We start from the raw sequence: 20,125 nt of genomic DNA on the forward strand, positions 1-20,125 counted from the left end.
CTTGTCAGCACAGAGGCAGAAAAGGATCTTGGAGTCATCATTGACTCCAAGATGAACATGGGCCGGCAGTGTGGGGAGGCAGTCAGGAAGGCCAACCGCACCTTGTCATGCATCCACACATGCATCTCGAGCAGGTCCAAGGAGGTGATCCTCCCCCTCTATGCGGCACTGGTCAGGCTGCAGCTGGAGTACTGCGTCCAGTTCTGGGCACCGCACTTCAGGAGGGATGTGGACAGCATGGAGAGGGTCCAGAGGAGGGCCACTCGTATGATCAGGGGACAGCAGGGCAGGCCCTATGAGAAGAGGCTATGGGACCTGAACCTGTTCAGCCTCCAAAAGAGAAGGCTGAGGGGGGATCTTGTGGCCTGTTATAAACTAGTCAGGGGGGATCAGCAGGTACTGGGGGAGTCCCTGTTCCCCCGAGCACTGCCAGGAGTGACCAGGAATAACGGTCACAAGCTGGCAGAGGGTAGATTTAGGCTTGATATCAGGAGGCACTACTTCACAGTCAGGGTGGCTAGGATCTGGAACCAACTTGCAAGAGAAGTGGTGCTGGCTCCTACCCTGGGGGACGAACGCCTTGCTGGGGTTGTTTGACCCCAGTACTCTTTCCTGCCATGGCAGGGGGTTGGACTAGATGATCTACTCAGGTCCCTTCCGACCCTAGAAACTATGAAACTATGCATAAGCTTTTGTAAGCAACAGGCTTACTTCATCAGATACTATACTATTCTATTCTATCAGATACTATGAAATAGTGATTTACATGACATAGTACCTTACATTAAGCTGTTGCTTACAAAAATATATGCATTTCTGCAGTAGTCTATACGGTGCCACTCTGACCTGCCTATTGCCCCTGAATTAGTTATTCTGAAGTCAGGCAGAAGGCAGGGAAGAGTAGCACCTTATTGACTAATATAGCTAGCTACCTCTTAACTTGATTATAATATCTTTGCTACTTATGTGACTGATTATAGACAACAGGCCATGTAGCACATGGTGTACACAAACAGTATCCCTATTATTTGGTGATGTTTTCACTCAAACAAGACAAACTAATTTTGTAGTATGGAGCAGTACAAGATAAAGGTTGAAATCAGGAAGTTTTAGAGAGAGCAACTGATCTATGCTTCATTGCAACAGCCTAGACTCAGTTCAGTTGCTCTATGAGCTCATTGAAACTGAAACATATGGAGATGTCTGTCATAATTTTATTAGTGTCACTATTTTGCTCTTCTTTGGACAATTTTAGATAGGCTTTAGAAACCACAGATAATACAGCTGTTAAGCCTAATCTTTTCAACTTGGTTGGGCAACTCTCTGAGGGAGCAGATGGTCTTAAGTTTCAAACCATGCATCACTGTCATGGATTCCTTTCAAGCTGTCTTTGGCACATAGGTTGATAAAGCCCAGTAGGTAATATTTTTATTACTATCAGTGTCATTCTTATCAATCACCCTTCCTGTTGAGATGATCTTTATTACTATAGGACTAAAGTGCAAGGATGAAATAGTGGTATCAGCAGATCACTATGATTTAGTGTCTACTAGATTTCAAGGTTTTCATTTTACCACTCTTCTGCTCTGGAGTGATGGAAGAGGTGAAGGAGCAACATTTAGAGAGAGGGAGATTGAAACAGAACTGGGAAATTCAAAGCAGCCATCAAACTGGGAGAAACAAATAAGAGAGAGAGATATGTATACATGTTGTTGTGAGATCAGGACACTTAGCCAGCAGACTTCCCAGGAGAGGTTAGAAGAGGTTGGCTTTTCTTTTCAGTTGTTTTTGGGAAAAGAAAGAACTAATAATTGGTGGAAAACTTTGTTTCTGGCACCTGTATCTGTGCTTGTTAAGACCCTGGCCAATAGGGAATCTTATGCTGGAGGTATTCTGCTAGGTCCTGTTTTTACTTGCTAAGAATGCTGTCTGCTAGTAAATACAGTTGGGTACCAGCTAGGTACCATCCTGTTTGAGATGTGTTTGCCAAGAGAATCTTTGAAGAAGTAGGTAAATGAGTTTCAAGGAGGGGACAAGGCTAAGAGGCATACAGGATCCTGAGGCCTTAATCAGCAGGATGCATCTAAAGACATGCAGGGTGCTGCTTAAAATAACTGCAGTTACTCTGAAGAGTAAAAAAATACCAGTGCCTCTGCAAGGATGAAACTGGCTGCAGGCCATCTGACTCAGTGGCCAGTGTTCCCCTCCCTACTCCTTTCTCTGCATATCATATGCAGGAGCCATTATGCAATCGTAGACCCTAGAGAGGCTGAGTAGACCCAAAGGCTTGGAGGAGGGACCAGATGTCTCAGTCCAGGATGGTTGCAGCTACAACCTCCAAAACAAGAAAACAAAAATTGTTTGTGGCTGTAGACTCCTTTCTGAGGAGAACCCACCATGCCACCTGTCTGTGAGATGTTATGGGAAAGTTGCCAAGACTTTTTCTAGCTCCCTGACTACTGCTTACCTTGTTGTTTGTAGATGTGGACACTGACTATCACTACGGTAAGTTCAGATGCCATTCAAAAGCAGTATGGATGAATGACTTTAGGCAGAGACAGAATCTTGTCAAAACCTCTCCAGTTAAGGGTTAAGGCTCAGGCAGCAACTGATGATTTTTTTGTTTCACAGACAGTGTTGAAGGGAAAGCGTCACTTCCTTAACCATGGGATGAGGGTCCACAAGGGAAGACTTTTGGGAAGAAACAAGGCCCATCTGAAAAGGACGGAAAGAGATTTTTTGCACGCTGGCTTTAAATCTAGTGCGAGAGCCGTTAAACTAAGTTTAATGTATCAGCCAAACCAGGTTTGATGAGACCAGTAATAAAAACTCTAATAATTATAATAGCCTAATCACTGGGCTGAAATTAGAGGTGAGTGAATGGATGGGAAGCTTCAAAAGGGATATAAGAAAGGCAAGATTAAGCATAATGGGGTAGGTTGCTGAATAAAAATGAAGGAGTATGAGGAATAAACAAGAAGACTTAAGAAATCTTAGTATGTCATCAAAGCTATGAGATAACTCTAAACCATGTTGGGACACAGGACTAGAATATTAGCACAGAATGGAATAGTACAGAAAGCACAGGCAGAGATATTGATACACTGAGTATCAGGAAGGTATGCACTTTCTCTGAAGTTCAGGAAAAGAGGAAAAGCAAGGTTCTTGAATGTCTTTGGTGGAAATAAATGCACAGTAGAGTAGGGCCGATGTCATATTTGATGCTCCAGTCAGGAGAAGATATACAAGGCTTTTTTGAGAAGCTTCTGATAATAGGGAAATACAATACCGTGTAGGGTTGTGCATTTGATCAGTCAAAGTTCAGTTAATTGACCGGTCAAAAATTGTAAAAAAAAAATTGCCAATAGATCCAAATAATACACAAGAAAAGCATGAATTTCCCAGCAAGAAATAGGTCAAAAACAATGAAAAGCATATTTCTGTCAAGAAAACTGCAAGAAGTGTAATTTTTTTGTAAAATTGCTATAATATTTGACCTGTCAAAACATGCAGTCAATTTACTGGTCAATTGACAATATTTGACCATTCAATTGACTGGCTTGCCAATCATAATATGATGGGACTCAGTAGGCTGAGAAACCTATTAGCCAGTTGGCTATTTTAGAGTTGTTTCTGATTATTAGGAAGGGATTGATTAAAATTTTGAAGTTGGGAAGCAACTACAATCCCATGCACTAGTATAGGCTAGGAACTGACTAGCTAAGCAGCAGCTCTATGGAAAAGGACCTGGGACCTACATTGGACATAAGCTGAATATAAGCCAAAAGTGTGAAGATGGCTAATGGCATTATTGTGAAAATGGCTAATGGCATACTGGATGGCATTAGTAGCAGAATTGGCAGCAGAGCAAGGAAAGTGATTCCTCCCATCTATTTGGCCCTGGTGAGGCCACATCTGGAGAACTATGCCCAGGTTTGCCCCTTCCCCCCCACTATAGAAAGGATGTGGACAGATTGGAAAGGCTCCAGCAGAGGGCAACAGAAATAGTTAGGGTGCTGATGTACATGATTTATGAGGAAAGGCTGAGGGAACTGGGGTTATTTAGTCTGGCGCAGAGAAGACTGAGAGGTGATTTAATAGCAACCTTCAATTACCTGAAGGATGGTTCCAAAGAGGATGGAGATACTATTCTCAGTAGTGACTAATACAGAACAAGGAGCAACGGGCTCAAGTTGCAGCTAGGGAAGTTTAGGTTAGATATTAGGAAGAACTTTCTCACTAGGAGGGTAGTAAAGCTGGAACAGGTTACTCAGAGAGATTGTAGAATCTCCATCCTTGGAGGTTTTTAAGACCTGGCTAGACATGTCTAAGTCTTGGGTGGGATAATCTAGTTGGGTACAGTCCTAACTTGAGCAGGAGGTTGGGCTAGATGACCTCCTGTTGCCCCTTCCAACCTTAATTTTTTATGATTCTAAGAGTAAGTTAAGGAATAGGTAGCTAAGATAGTTGTGTTCATGTTGTCAGGGTTTGATGAAATCCACTCTAGAATGTTTTTGAAATTACTCGAGGATATGTCTGAATCTCTACTTCTTACCTTTAAGATACATGAAGGGTAGATGTCCCAGAAGACTGGAGAAGGGCACACTTCATACCTGTCTTTAAAAAGAGGGAGAAGAGGGATATGGAAAGTCATAGACCATGTGCCCTTATTTCTACCATTCTAACTTTAATATTCAGAAAAGTACTAGAGTTAAACAAAATCTGCAATTACTGAGAGAATAATAAATTGATAAGAAACTGACAGCATGGGATCTGCACCTCTTGTGGAATGTGACATAATTCTGGTTAGATCCAACTCTTTGACTTGTAATTATCATTCCCTACTTTTTCAGTCATTATATTATTTATGCCACAGGGTGTGTGCTTACATGTTCATTAATTCACCTGAGATACTGCACATTTAGTTTAGTACTTCCTTAATAAATTACTAACTAAATGCACAGTACCTAGAGTTACTGTGCCATAGCACCAGTGCATAGTTATTTAGCGATGCTTACTGCACATGAGCTTAATAACACTGTGTAGTAGGCTACTAACACAGTTTTTGCCATGACACACTACTGCACAGTGTTATTAGGTTAATGTGCAGTAAACATCTCATGTAGATGCACCCAGAGACAGTTAGATTTGGGCTACTAATAAATATTTGTTTGTTTTTTTCCTTCTTATCTTTTTAGGGTCTGATTTCAACTAAATTTTTGTTTTTTTTCCATAAGATTTACAAAGGAAGTTGGGGAAGAAAACAGTTTGTTTCATTAAATACCATAACCAAAACCCAAAGGATCAGATGTAAAAAATCTACAGGATGTTTTGAGATATGAAAAACTTAAATTTCAATTTCACTTCTTCACAGAAATGTGATGTGCAGAAGTGTTGGGAAGAATTGAAACCTGACAGGAAATGTGAAACATCTGAGGCTGAAAAAGATCAAACACCGTAGTGGCTTGTATTCAAGCTATTTTCTCCAATCAGGTTTGTTGTATGTAGCAAAGCGGCATGTTGTATATCACTGGTATCTTATGGCTTACGGTGCTGTAGAAGAAAATTGCAGTTTAAAATGATAAATTTGAACATTTTACTACATATAAACCCACTAACACCAGTCTCTATTGAAATTACTCTGGTACATGGGAATGCAGGGCCCAGTCAGACAGAGAATGCTGAATGAAAATAATGTATTCAACTGTATATTGAAAAATAGTTGAGCATATGGGAAATCCTTTGCCCTTTTGAGAAGAGATTATATATTAGGTTGGCTGGTATGTGATATATTTAGTTTAAATTAATTTTATTAATGTAAATGTGCCCAAAGGTCTAGACATCAAGCATATCATTTCACAAATTGAATTATAAATAAATTTGGTATTATTATATTACTATTCTAAATGGAAGGTACTGTGTTTTTATGCTGAACAGAATTGTAAAACAAAATATGTTTGCAAGTCAAGACTGCTTTTCAGGAATCTCCATTATTTCAAAGTAATAAAACTGCTTTCATATTAAGAATTGTGAAGCTTCTGTTATTATGATACATATTTTTCTTTTGAGAAATGCATCTAATTTGTTGGTATTAAATATCTATCCATTCCAGTTTGTTAAGAATATTATATATGTACTTATGCACAATCTCTCTCTCTCTGTCATTTAATTTATGCTTTTAAAACAACTTTCTTCTCACAAAAGATATGTTAGTATTTCTGGATCGTAACCTCACAACATTCTTGTGATATGTATATCACCCACATGTCACAGATGGGTAAACTGAGGTACCCTTTAGTGAAGAATCATATGTTTAGATGCATTTAGACCTCAGTTAGGTGTTTAAATACTTTAAGATCTGACCTGAATTGACTTGCTTAATTTCCTTCCCTTGTGTTTCATAAGCGAATGTATAACCTGTTTGCAACATGTTCATCTCTATGGCAGAGGAACTCAACTATTGCTTATTCTTGAAAAGCACAGAAATCTAAAACTGGAAGAAAAAAATCAAATGTGCATTTCACAATCACTACATAGAAGTACTAATAACCCTATGTGCACATCTGCAAATTAAAAACAAACAAACAAACAAATTAATAATAATAGTGATATAATAATAAAATTGAGGATTAATATTTATCAAACATGATTGCCCATTCCCAAAGACAAGGATACTTATTTTTTTCAAGGGTATAATTCATTCCCACACAAAAGCCTAGGACTTGATCTAACCACTGCTAAAATCATGCTTAGAACTCATGACTCTGGTCCAGGAGAGATTCCCCCCACCCCCCAACTATGAAGAACAAAAAAAGACCAGGAGAGTTTGGCTGAATGAAGACAGTGATGGAATAGAGGATGTGGCTGTAGTCTTTCTTAATCTGTGAAGTTAAAGGTGTTTGAACCTGGAAGCCAATCACTCACGTTTGCTCTATTGCCTCATGTAAATCAGTAGAAACTCCTACTGTGGGCAATGACAATGGGGTGCAAGGAGCCTTAAATAGATAGAGCACCATAACAGTAAGGTATCAAAGTGAAGGAGACAAAGATGAATAGCTATGTGGAAGGGTCCCTTTAAATATTTTGATAAGCTTTCATGCTACTTTCTTTTTTAAAGAAAATAATTTTGGAGATCTATCAGATAATTATTTAAATATATGAGATGTGCTAGCTGTCTAAGGAAAAGGTTAGTGCTATCACAGGCCATGTAAATCTTCTTTTATGAAAAGGAAGGAAAATGAAATGATCACCTAAGTCAAGGTTTTATAAAATATTGACTTGGATTATGCTTGCTTTGGGAGTAATTTTATTTTAATCCCTCATTTGAGATTCAGTTCTTATTTACATTAGATGATCAATCAAGTAATATCACCAAGTGGCAGGTAGGAATAAGGTCAAAACAGCAATGTGCTTACCGCAGGAATTATTGAATAAATCTTCTATAGACCTTCAAATAGGGCCACAAGTCTTTATTATTCAGTTATGGTCTGTCTACCACCAAGTGGGAGTCAGAAAACACAGTTCCCCTAACAGACTACCATGTACATCCCAAGTTACTAATTAACTATATCAAATTGCATGTACAATTTTCACAGCTTTATTTCTTCTACATTGGAGCTGATTTTTAAACGCTTAGCACCAACACTTGGGGGTATATTTTTCAAAGGAGCTCCGCATGGTCTGTTTATGGAAAATTTAGCCTGTTATTGTGCTATCTAGCTGAGTTCTTTGTTACTGAGTACAGTATATACATGTGGAATTAGGTGAAATCTATTGGCTCTGTTATTTTTATTTAGACCACTATTTTACTATTAATATAAATGTCCAAATTTATACACTGGCACACTAGAAGGAACACAGAGGCCAAGGACCTCAAATTTCTATGCACAGATAAGGCATGAAAGACAAATATTTAGCAAATATATCAGTACAGTTTAGAAGCATAAGCACAGGCTGAAGAATCAATTGCTCAAGATATCCAATTCCTGTCACCCAGTAAACTGTCACGTGGCCTTGGGTGACTGACTTGATCTTTAAAATCTCAGCCTATTGTTCTGAAAAATGCAGTTAATGATAATTGAAAAGCTGTTTTGAAAATTAATTAAATCATGTTTTTGTAGCACTTTGAAACTGTAATGTACTATGTAACTGCCAAGCACTGCTGTTGTTATTGTGCCATGAACAATAGCATCAGCCAGTAAATGGTTCAATCTGGGACTAAAAATACCCAGAGATGAAGACTTCCAGAAGCTTCAAAAGGAGCAGCCACCAAAGCATATGCTGAAAGGAGTGTGTGTCTAGCAGCTTATGAGGAGAATTAACCAAAGGAGCTATATCTTTTCCAGTCAATGGCTTCATGTAGGTTACTCATTAGGCTTTCTTTGAACAAAAGCAGAAGAACTTTTTAAAAAACTACTTTATAAAATACAGCTCAGGGATCCCCTTCAAAGGGAACACAGTATAAACGTATTCCCTTCAAAGTCATATTTACTTTGTTTCCACCAGTTGCCTGTTGAGAGTTTCCTTGCCTTTCAAGCTCATATGCCCTTATACCCTATCTACCTGAATCTAAGATCAAATTTAAGACCCCCCTACAATAATTTGATTCTATACATGGACAATTATAAATTTTGTTATAGGCATAGAATTTAATTAGTGGAAGGTTAACTTAAATTTTTTGCCTTCCCTCCTCCCCCCCCCCCCACTTCCATGGTGCAAAACACAGAGGTAGGATGAGGGGCCAGACCCCTACCCTTTGCTTCCCTACTCCTTGTCTCCCTGTGTCTATGCCTGTCCCCCCCCCATATGTGTGCCCCACTATATGTCCTCCTGCTACCTACCCTCCATTCCTGTGCCTGCTCCCCACTGCCTGCTCCCTACTCCCCTGCCTTTTGTCTCCATGCCTGTCCTGCCCCTCCTCCTGGCCTCCCCCTGCTCCCCCCACAGTATGGTCCCCACCCTGTGCTCTTCTCTGCATCTTGCTGGCCCTACTCCTTGCCCAAGCTTACTTTCTGGTGCAGCTCTTCTCCTTCAGGGAAGTCAGAGTAAGTGTGGCCCCAGCCCCATCTCAGCCCAGCCTGGTTAGGGAGAAATGGTGGCAGCTCCCATCCAGGCCAGGTCAGGGCTGGAGGGACTGGAGCTAGAGCAGAAGGTAAGGGGGTGGGGGGGACAGCAGAAGGGTGCCAGCAATAGGAGAGATGGGTGGAGCAGTCATAGGCACAGGGGGCAGCAGCAGGCTGCAGTTCTCCCCTCCCTCCCATGCTTTCCCCTATGCTCTCCTCTCCATGCATCCCATTCCCCACCAAAGAAGCCATTTGGGCTTGGGGCAGGTGGCAGCTCAGCTCCAGCTTTAGCCCTGAGACCAGGGCCAAAGCTGAAACTGAGCCACTACCTGCTCCAGGCTGGTCCTCAAATCAAAGATGAAATTTTTATTTCCCCATACTGATTAGGGGCAGAAATACCGCATCTTGGATTTGAGTATATGCAGTAATTACACCTCTAACATATGTCAATTTATTCTCTCCCCCTTCCCTCTTTAAAGTTACTAAATCGAATAGTGAAATACTGACTGACAGTATAAAAAAAAAAGTACCCTTTTTGGGTACCAAGAATGTGTACTTGTGAGGATAACAAAGTAATTCAACTAGTCCTTCCATTACATTTGTTAGAATTAATTCTTATGCACAACCTTCAGAATTTTTTGCTTTGTACCATGGTGGCAATATTACCTTCTTGAATGATAGCATATAGTAGCCATGGACACACACCTGAACCACTGTCTCCAAAGGATGCCATTAGAACTGCTCAGCTGTATACTCTTGATCCTGTACTGATGACTTCTCAAGACTCTTCTCTAGCTCAGGTGCAAGGTTGAGTGTTTCTGTAGCCAGAAATTATAGGTTGTAGCTGCCTTGTGGCCAAGAAGCTAGCTAGTTCAGGTAATTTAAATATAATGCTAATACTAATAACAATAAACACTATGACAAATGCAATTTTATACAGTTTATCAATAATAATAATATTAGTAGTAATATACAACTCTAAGATTTCATTTAATTTATTTAAGATTGATTTAAAATGTTGAAAAGCCTTTTTAAAAGGGATAAATTACTAAATTGTAAAGCCCTTGCATGTTTCAGGGATTTTGGTTATAGCCATATTGGTCTAAGGATATAGGCAGACCAGGTTTTACCCAAAGAACCTTGTCTATATATTGTAAATACATTATCTGCAACCTTCACATACTATATAGAAGTGCAAGGCTAATTAGCCTAGGTGCAACACCAGTGAAATGTAGTCATGCAGTGTTTAGTATGAGATGTGGCTTGTTCAGTCCTAAATTACATGAGTTTTCTTATACCTATAATGACAATAAAAATCAAAGTTACTGTATGTAACGTAAGGAGCAATAAAGCAGTTTTTTGTGATGGAAAGTAATGGACAGTTTGAAGGTGTTGGAGTATAATCACATGATTGCTCCTGGAAATTAGATTATTTGACATTTAAGCAACCTAAGGAAGGCCTGCAATTCTGCAGGCCTAGCACTTGATTAAGGGTAGGCTGAGAATATGTGTGTGTGTGTATTTTTCAGTAAGTAACTGGCTGTGTATGTATGCCCAGGAAAATGCACATATTTATATTGTACTCTTTAGCATTCATGCTTTCATGGGCTTCAGCCTGAAAGATTGTGACGTTGCTGGATGACATTTATCATTGTGCAGGTACCTTCTGTAAGTTGAATTTGACACTTCTCATATGGCTTTTACTTTAATCTTATTTTCAGGTGACAGCATGTAGGGAAGTCATTTCAGGCAGAATAGAGATTTGAACTCACAGAGACAGAGGGCTTTACACTGCGCACAAACTCTTCGTTTTGGATGTCAAGGTTTTGGCATACCATTAATTATGAAGTACCTTGGAATATTAATGATTTTATTTAGTTCCCTGGGGGTATTCGCACCACTGAGAAAACCAAAATTCCCTCTATCTTTATATTTTTTCTAATAAATGATGGAAGTGCAGTATCTTGATCATGATTTTGCATTGCTAAACTCTGGGCCATAGACTTCAATAAATGTGACTAATGTCATCCCAGGAAAATGGTAAATAGCTAATTCTGACTTGCAATGGAAATAGCATCAAAGAGCACATAAACAGGAGACTTTCCACAGCTTTCTTAGATGGCGTATCTATTTAAAAAAATCCTGTCTATGCCTCCTGCCCGTGCTGCCCCCTATGAACTCTCACTCTCACGCTCCTTTTACACCTTTCCTGAATCAACAGCATCCAATTTGTTCCATTTCCCAGCTGATGTGACTGACTCATCCAAGTACAGTTTACTAAGCAGGCTGTTGGACTCTTCTCTACTTTAAATTTCTGAGATGATTTGAAATACAGTTCCATGTACCATGCAGTGCAACAATCCAATCTCAACCTGCTAAAATCAAAAGTAGTAAGTTTGGGAGCCTTAAACAATGTCTACAAACTCCTACCTCATTGCAGAGTAGAATGTATAATACAAGCACATTCCTGGCCACGGCCATCCCTCAGAAGTGGAAGATTTAACAATATAATGGATTATGAGCGCAGGTTCCCAATATTGGACAAACTCTTTTGCTTAAATTGCTAGAACTCATTTTCACAATGTCATTAAACCTATAACATTATTCGTCATGGCTTCTATACAGTTTTCAGAAAACTATGACTGCTGTATTAACATAACGTATTCATGATGTGCATGACTAAATTCCCTGTGAAAATTTGTTGCTGTTTATTGTGGCCCTTCTGCAGATTAGGATTGGCATCAATTGCAAACCTTAAATTGATTGACATTATTTGTCCAAATCCTGAGTTTTTGCTCAGGATTTTCCTTATTTGGGAATTTCCCTTTGAAGTAAGGCAGGGTTCAGCAACCTACCACTATTGGCAGGATCCAGCCCATGAAGATGTTTGATCTAGCAGGGGCAGGAATCAATGGCACAGAGCTGCTCTGTGCTGCTGATGTCCCTTTAACCAGTTTCTTGCTGCAGAAGGCTGCGTTTCTGCAGTTGGAAAAGTGCAGGCAGTTGGCTGATGGTTGGATTGCAAGCTCTAGTCTGTGCCAGCTAAATATTGTTGCCCATGAAGTAAGGGGTTGTGAGTGTGTATTTACAGACAGTCAGGAAACATAAGAAAAATTAGCTAGAAGTGGCAAGTTAAATCTCTCTATGTATGCTCTTATTCATAAAGAGAGTAGCCTGAAAGTGGATTGTTTTAATCCCTTTAAAAGAGGCTGGTCAGTGTCTGCCTACAGCTTGCTGTCAGTGGGGCACCACTGGAGCTGTACTAGCAGGAATTTCTTCATACCTCAGCCAAAAGTTGATTTTTGTGCAGCCTATGCTGAGTAGACTCAAAATGAAAATGATAAAGTCTGAGACTGATAGCTAAGGCAGGCATCGTAAAAACCTGCTTTAAAGCCATTAGAAGCAAGAAATCTGCATGAGTGATTGAGAGCCCCACTAGACAAATGAGAGGAATTGCACTGGGTGGGTAATTAAATAAGGGAGTGAAACAGCTGAGAAGTTGATGCAAAACTTTCATTTAGTCCCTATTGCAGAAGTCATTGGGGAAATTCCTATTCCAAGGACACTTTTTTAATGGAAATCAGAGCATGGTCTTAACAGAGATTGAAGTCTCTAGGGAGAAAGTTATGAAGAAGCTCAACAACTAGGACAGCAAAGTATTCATCTGAGGGGCCTGATGTTAGGCAAGTGTGAAGTAGCAGAGTTAATGAAGAGGGTATGCAATTTATTTTTAAGTCAGTGACTGTTTTTGAAGATGAGAAAAGTCATTTCTGTGCTTCCTGATATTGAAACAGAAGCCAGGGAGAAAATCCTAGGAATAATAGTTTTGGCAAGCTTCAGCTCTGCTCTGGGGAAATTTTATAAAGAGTCTAATTAAGGAGTGAGGTAAATAAGTATAACTTGATATAGTCACACTGACCTGGGTCCTCCATGGGGCAACTTGCAACTCATTAACCTTGTAAAGGTTCTTGAAATAGTTAATAACATGGAAGATGAAAGTGAATGTATTAGTTTACTGATATGTTGGAAAGGATTTGATAAACTCATTAAAAACTGCTAAAGAAATAAGTTACCAGAGAATGAGGTTGAATATGAGATGGATTAACCACTTGTGAAGCAAAATAGCAGAGTAGTAAAAAGCAGTGAGGTGCTCTCCAGTATGGAAAGGTGATAGCAGTCAAGTGCTTTTTGTGTTTGTTCTTGCAAATAGCATTAGGATCTGAATCCAGACGTTTTTGTATGCAGATGGTTTATAAAGTCAACTTGAGTTACTGCCAGAAAATATAATAATGAAGGAAAACTGATCATGGCCTTTGCTTTTTCCATGTACCTTAGTAAGAGAAAATGGGATCACTGCAGGAAAAGACAGGCTAGTAAACAAATAAAGGTAAATAGAACAGCTAATTTGTTTGTTAATGTGATCACCAGCTCATTTGTGGACTAAAAAGCTCAAGCTGCTTCTTCCCACTTAGTTGCCAGGATACAGATGAATGGGTTACTACTTAGGGCTTACTTTTGCAACTCTGAATGAGACATGAGTATCCACAGTGATGGACCTAGCAGAGTAGAAACCTTTGAATCCACTTTTTTACAAAATACAATGGATAACATTAGTAGTACATTATGACTAAATATAAATAGGGCTGAGCCAAAGGCCAGATCACTGGATCTTCATCCTCTGAACTTTGAGGAAGTCTGTTTACTTTCCTTCTCCTGGTGGTATGCTGGGTTATGGTAAGGCTGGATAGTCTACCCACATAAATGCTGCTGCAGAATTTATGCCAGTAGATGAAGTTATATTGGACATCCTCTTACTGTGAAACACATTCCAGGTCTATGTGCTAAAGACCAGACCCTGTAACTAGCATCCTTTGTTCTTCGATTTCCAGACAACCTAAGAAAGGACAGAGTTCAGAAGCTCCAAAGATCATCATGTGGAGTTGTGATTAGATTCATACACCGCCTTCCTTGGCAGTCAAAGATGAGTTATGGGAAAATTTATTTATCTCCCCAGCTGTAGCTAACTGGTTGTTCAGCAAGAGCTGGTGAGAAGCAGCTGCAACAGATGCAGAGTGGGCTGCTGTCAAAGAGGCTGAGGGAATTAATGAGCAGAGGACTAGCAGAGACATATGTGGCACAAGAACATAAACCTTACAACTGTGGGAAGGGAATTCCTAGAAAGGGGAGTGAGTGCCCAGTTGGCTCTTTACTGTATTTACTTCGATACTACACACAACAGTCACACATACTGTTCCCCTCAAATTATCATGGCATTGCTTAAAGAGGAAAGCTGATTTTCTGTCCAGAATAGCAGTAGTGGCATTTCTGTTCAGGCAGCAGTGAGGGCGTCAATGGATTTCATGGCTTATTAGAAGCCTACTTGATTCTTGCTGATTTGCTCTACACATAGCAGGTTTTTAATGGTCTTGATGTTCTACTAATCCAACAATCCTTTGACAATTGTGCTATAGGATTTGCAATGTATATACTCATGAGCTCTCTTCTCCTATTTCATAGCTTTGCAGATTGGCTTTAGCTTTTACAGAATCCCAGATTGGCCCATAGCGTTCAATCTTCAGCAGCAGCTACAGTTTTAGCATTTGGCTGAGCAGCCAAGATCTGTGAATTTTACAATGCAGTTATTACTGTAGCTTTTGCCTGAGTTGGGAAAGGGAGGGAGAGTAAGCTGAAGATTAGGCTCTGTCTTTGTTGTATGCAGCTGTAACTCTGGCAAAGTCCCCCCCTCCTTTCATTCTGTTTCTCAAAAAATAAGATGTATGTTTTATTTGTGGGCATGTGGTGTGTGACAAAATATGGTTCAGTTGCCCACATGCTCTTCAATGGACTTCAAGAAATATCATACTTTTTGCATCTACTGTTAGATTGGGGAAGAAGGTGACATGAAAATCAAGAGTAGATGATAGTACGCTGAAAGACCAGGAGAACGGGCTCTTAAAATAGGTAATTTACTTCCCGCAGTATTATTGGGAGAGGGGGAAGAGGTTTAGCAATTTTCTTCACAGAAACACTAGTAAAACCCAAGGGGCAAAACAGGAAAAAACATGGAACAAAAGTGTATGTGCATGCGTGTGAATTAGCAGATTAGCAGAATGAATATTTCTGGACATCATTAAAAGTATTTTATATAGTGACACATATGAAATTATTAATTAGTACAATAATTGCAAGATAACTAAAGACATTGCTAAAGGGGAAATTACATTGGATTGTGTTCAAAGGGGAAACATTGGGCTGATGGGAGATGACAAATGGAGTTCTCCATGTATCAGTTTTCAAAGCAATCTTGTTTAATATTTTCATTAATGACCTTGGCAAAAATTTGTTAATGAAATGTGATAATGACACAAAGTTGGAAGCCATCATTAATACAACAGAGGCTGATAAGAACCGACTGATCCTTAGGCCTGGAGTAGCAGAAATAAGATGAAATTCAATAGTAGAAAGGGCAAGGTCATGCACTTCATGATTAATGACAAGGTTCGAGCAGAATAACAATATTGACAGTGGAAGAGGAAGAAGACTTGTTTGTATTAACTATACACTGAATGACTAAGGCAGTCAATGTGATGATGCTCTGAAAAAGGTGAATGAACCTTTCATTTTGAAGGTCTCAAAATTATTTATATTTATTATTAAAGCTTTGTAATATAGCAGCACCTAGTATAAGTACTACAAACTTACAGTTAGGTTTTAGAAACTCAGACTCAAGTAGCCATAGCCTTAGCCCTTAGGAATTGTGGCCGCTACTACTGTGTGCTAAAAACCAGATCATCCTGCCTTTCTTACTAGTTAATGACATTTTTAGATGTCTCATCTCCTTGGGGCCAGTGTAGATGTAGCTATCAAACAGCCTCTGATTCAAATGTATACTTTTTTTCTTTTATATCTGGAATTAAGAAAATTGATTACTTAATTCTCTCATTAGTTTTCTCTTTGTGGCTACTTTCCAAATCAATAGAGAAGGGTTAATCTCAGAAAATGTACATACAAAGCCATTTCTAAGAAAACTCACTAATTCATTCTTGCCAAGCTATTTAAACAAATTCCTGTAGTTAATATAATTTTAGCAAATCCTGAGGATAAGGAGATTCCATTTATGTCTTTGATATTTACCAATCTTTTTTTTTTAAGTGGTCTGTCAGTCCATGACCTTGAAATCATTATTGCTTACTGTATGGCAAACCCAAGCTCATTACAGTTTCACTACTCTACAGGCAGCAGAAAGTTTTATTCTAAATTTTAAATGTCCAAATTTGTAATTGATGTAATTAAAATTACAAGGCACCTAATTTTATTGAGTAAATATAAGAAAAAATGTAATCCTTTTTGTATTCAGGAGCCAGAAATGTCTTGATTTCAGGAAAAATGGGTTTAGTAATAATTTGATTATGTTGAAAAATATAGCAGACACATGCTACCCTGTGAAAGCAGGTTCTTAAAGAAGTGACAGATCTGAGAGTTCTGGGTTTTCTTATAGACGGATCTAGAATTAAGAACTTTGAGGATCTGGGGAATTAGGTTGGAAATCTTACAGGAGCAATACCATATGTTCCTAGAAGATTTCTAGCTTTATTTCACTGTTATATGGTTAGAAAACTCCATGAAGAAAAGTTTTCTTACAGTAGCACTTGCTATTTGCAGGCCATCTGAAGTAAGGTGGAAGGTGAAGCAGGTATCACAACATTTGATTGCCATGAAGATAGTTTGGCTCAAATATGGCCCTAAAAAAGTGAAGATTCCACCTTTGCTTTCTTACTTTTTACAGCAAAAAATCAGCTTTACAGTAGGACTGACAAAAGTGAATTCTTGCACTAATGTAGAACAACCGTGGATGTATTTGGGAGGAAAAAAAATCTACCTCCATGGAAACAATGTTTCTTTAATTTCAGTCATAACTAGTAACAGAACTGGAGTAGTACTGTATACTCTATTGTTATTTAAACCTAGGCGGTGTCATCCCAGTGAAAATCTAACATTATTCCACTTGCACAGGGCACCATGAAATCCACTGACCTCTCCACTATTCATTTCTTATGGATTATTTAAAAGAAAGGAATATTGATAGTTTCTTCCAATGCTTGTGCCTCCAGACTAATGGTGAATGCTGAACATGTTTTAGTTGTCCAGGAAGCTGGTTAATAAAGAAAAAGGAGAAGCAGCATTCGGCTCAACCACAATGGGAAGTTTTGCTGATACCTCAAATAGGCACAGAATCTGACTGTATATAATTTTAATACCAACACTCTTATTTTTCCCAGAAAAGTATTTTTTCCCTTTATTTCTCTTCCCAGCCCCCAGTAGCTGGATCTCAGTAAAGGTGTGTTCTGGATTTTTGGCTTAAAAAGCCTTCTGGTAATAGTGTAGCTCTTATACTTTCACCTGTGCGTTCTAACCTCCAGATGGTCAGAGCTATGACTTGGAAAAGTTGCTGAATAATGTATTTGTCTGATATAATCAGTCCTCTGTTATCATTGACTGTTCAGCTGTCTGTTCTGAGCTTGTCACTTCATCGCTCCACATAACCATCCATTCCACTTCCTACCCATGTCTGTCATAATGCCCAGCATGGGCCAGGTTTTTTTTTCAGAGTTTTTAATTCTGATGTATAAAATGTTTATGAAGTTGGATGATAAGAATCTTTATGAGTAATTTACCATGCATGCTGGAGTGTTTAAAATGGCTTATTGTGTCTGGCTGCACCATCTGCAGAGGAACTCACTTGACTTTTCTACAGGACTCTTGGGATAGTTATTTTTTTAAGCCTTTCTGCTTGTTCTAATGCAGGGCATTCACCAATGCCAAATAAAATGCAGTTTGAAATAAAAATCAGAAAGGTACGTAAGGACTGTCACTTATGATTGCAGTTTTGGACCTAAGAGTCTGGTATTTCGGCATGCTAATTAATACTGAATTTCAATAGCATTCTTCAGGAAATGCAGTATTAATGACATCAATCTCAGCCCTGTGGGAATCCTTCATTTCTGTCAGTAAAAGCATAAAAAAACTGCTTACACCTTTTTTTGTTAGAATTCAGTTTGAAAGCATCTCTTTAATTGCTTTGATAGGAGGATAAGTGACTGTGTAAAGGAGCATTATGTGGAGTTCCCTGTTTTTTCTCTGTAGGTAACTTATCATCTCTGATATCTTTTGAGATGCAAAGAATTCCTCCTCTCTTACTCTAATGCTGTGAAGATCATAAATTCTCTCTCTCCATTTAGCTTCCTTGGGTCATGATCAGAGGGGCAGCTGGGCAGTGCTGGTGCATGTGGCCATGGCAGCGGCTGGAACAGTAGTGACACCACTGCTATTTTTGAGCAGTCCCAAGTAAGCATCCTGGTGTCCCACTCTTGCCCTTGCTCTCCCATCCTTAATTATGCTACTTGTCATGATATCTGCCAAAAGTTGGAAGAAGAATGCGTTTGAATTAAATAAAGTAAAATCCCCAATCCCATTTTTAATGACATCAGCCAATATCAAAATACTCTGTTTGGAAAGCTTTAATAGTTTTCAAAGACATAATTGGAAGGATGATCTTGTGGATAAAGCTCGTGCAGCCTGAGAAGCAACCTGGGGTCAGTTTCTAGCTGTGTGACAGACTCTTTGTTACCTTGGGTAAGATCCTTAATGTCTCAACACCTTCCTTTTTTAGCCACAAATTGTTGGTAACAATCTTTTGTCTGTCTTGTTTGCTCAGACTGTAAACTGTTTGAGACAGGCACTGCTTTACTACTATGGGTCCTAATTTCAACTGGTGTCCCTAATCATACCACAGAACAATTGATAGTAGTAAGGAAGTGCTGATTCCAATTTTAAAAAGGCTGTAATTTGCAGATCCAGGAAGAATTGTTTTCCCTTTCAGCACTGAGCTGTGCAGGCTGCAGTAACACATGCTGGGCATGTTTCTTTCCTGTGTTGTGCAAAATGAATGCAAAAGTGCTAGAAAATCAGAATTCTCTACTTGTACCTGTGATGACACTTGTAGTCTTTGCTCAAGGGTATAGCTTATGACACAAAGTGTTAGGCAGTAGAGACTGAGGACCATTATTGTTGTCCTGAGGGGCTTCAGCTTCCTACCTTTTCTCCATTCTTTAACAAAGTAGCTGACTTATTTTGGAGGTTATACAGAATGTTCCCAGTCCCAGCTAAACTGTTTAATATGCTCCCTATGATAAGAAATGCAGCATCTTGTTTACAAAGCATATTTGGGTCGTGCTATGCATTAGGACTAATCTCATAGAACAGTTAATGCCTTCTGCGATTCTGCTACTTCTTTCCAATGTTTTTAGAAAATAAAAAAAAGGTAAATGAGGGATACAAATGCAGCCAAACAAAAATTTGTAGCATTATTAAAGTAATACAGATCTTCATATAGCTAAGTTGACTAAAAGCAAGATGTTTCCAAGGTTCCTTGGTGAATCGTGCATGTGTGTGAGATATAAACTACCTCACATAGAAATAATATATATAAAAAAAGGTTAGCCTTAAAGAGATTTGACAAGCATAAAATATAATCATATCTGGTTCAATTCTGACCAACTACCTTCTGCCATAAGCATATAACTTCCTCCAAATATAACAGGGAAAAAGAAAATTTCTCTTTCAGAGCTGAACATCTGCTGCAGGGTACAATTTTTGACAAATTGACACTTTTTGGTCTGTAATATTTTATAGAAAGAAAAAAAACCCTCCTGGGTACTAAATATTTCATGCAGTAGTTGAAAAAGAAAGAAACATATTGGATGTAAGTAATGGCTATTTTCAATTCAGAACTAGCAGCCAAGGAGTTTACAAACTGATGAAAAGGATCAGCATAGTTAATTGTTTTTATGTGAAGTTTACAGAGGCTAGTTTCTTAGACAAATCACAGTGACACTGCAGTAGAAAAAAACTTTGAAGAAGACTGCATATGGCCCTGTGTGGGTATGTGCTTGGGAAAGAGACAAGGAGCGCTCCTTACTTCCTTGACCCTTTCCCCAGGAACTAATTGCAATCCTTATCCTTTTGGGAGGTACTCACCTATCTTGTGGCATCTTTACAGCATA

The sequence above is a fragment of the Crocodylus siamensis genome, chromosome 2, assembly GCF_052110815.1.
Source record: "Crocodylus siamensis isolate JL-2025a chromosome 2, ASM5211081v1, whole genome shotgun sequence".
Taxonomy (NCBI): domain Eukaryota; kingdom Metazoa; phylum Chordata; order Crocodylia; family Crocodylidae; genus Crocodylus; species Crocodylus siamensis.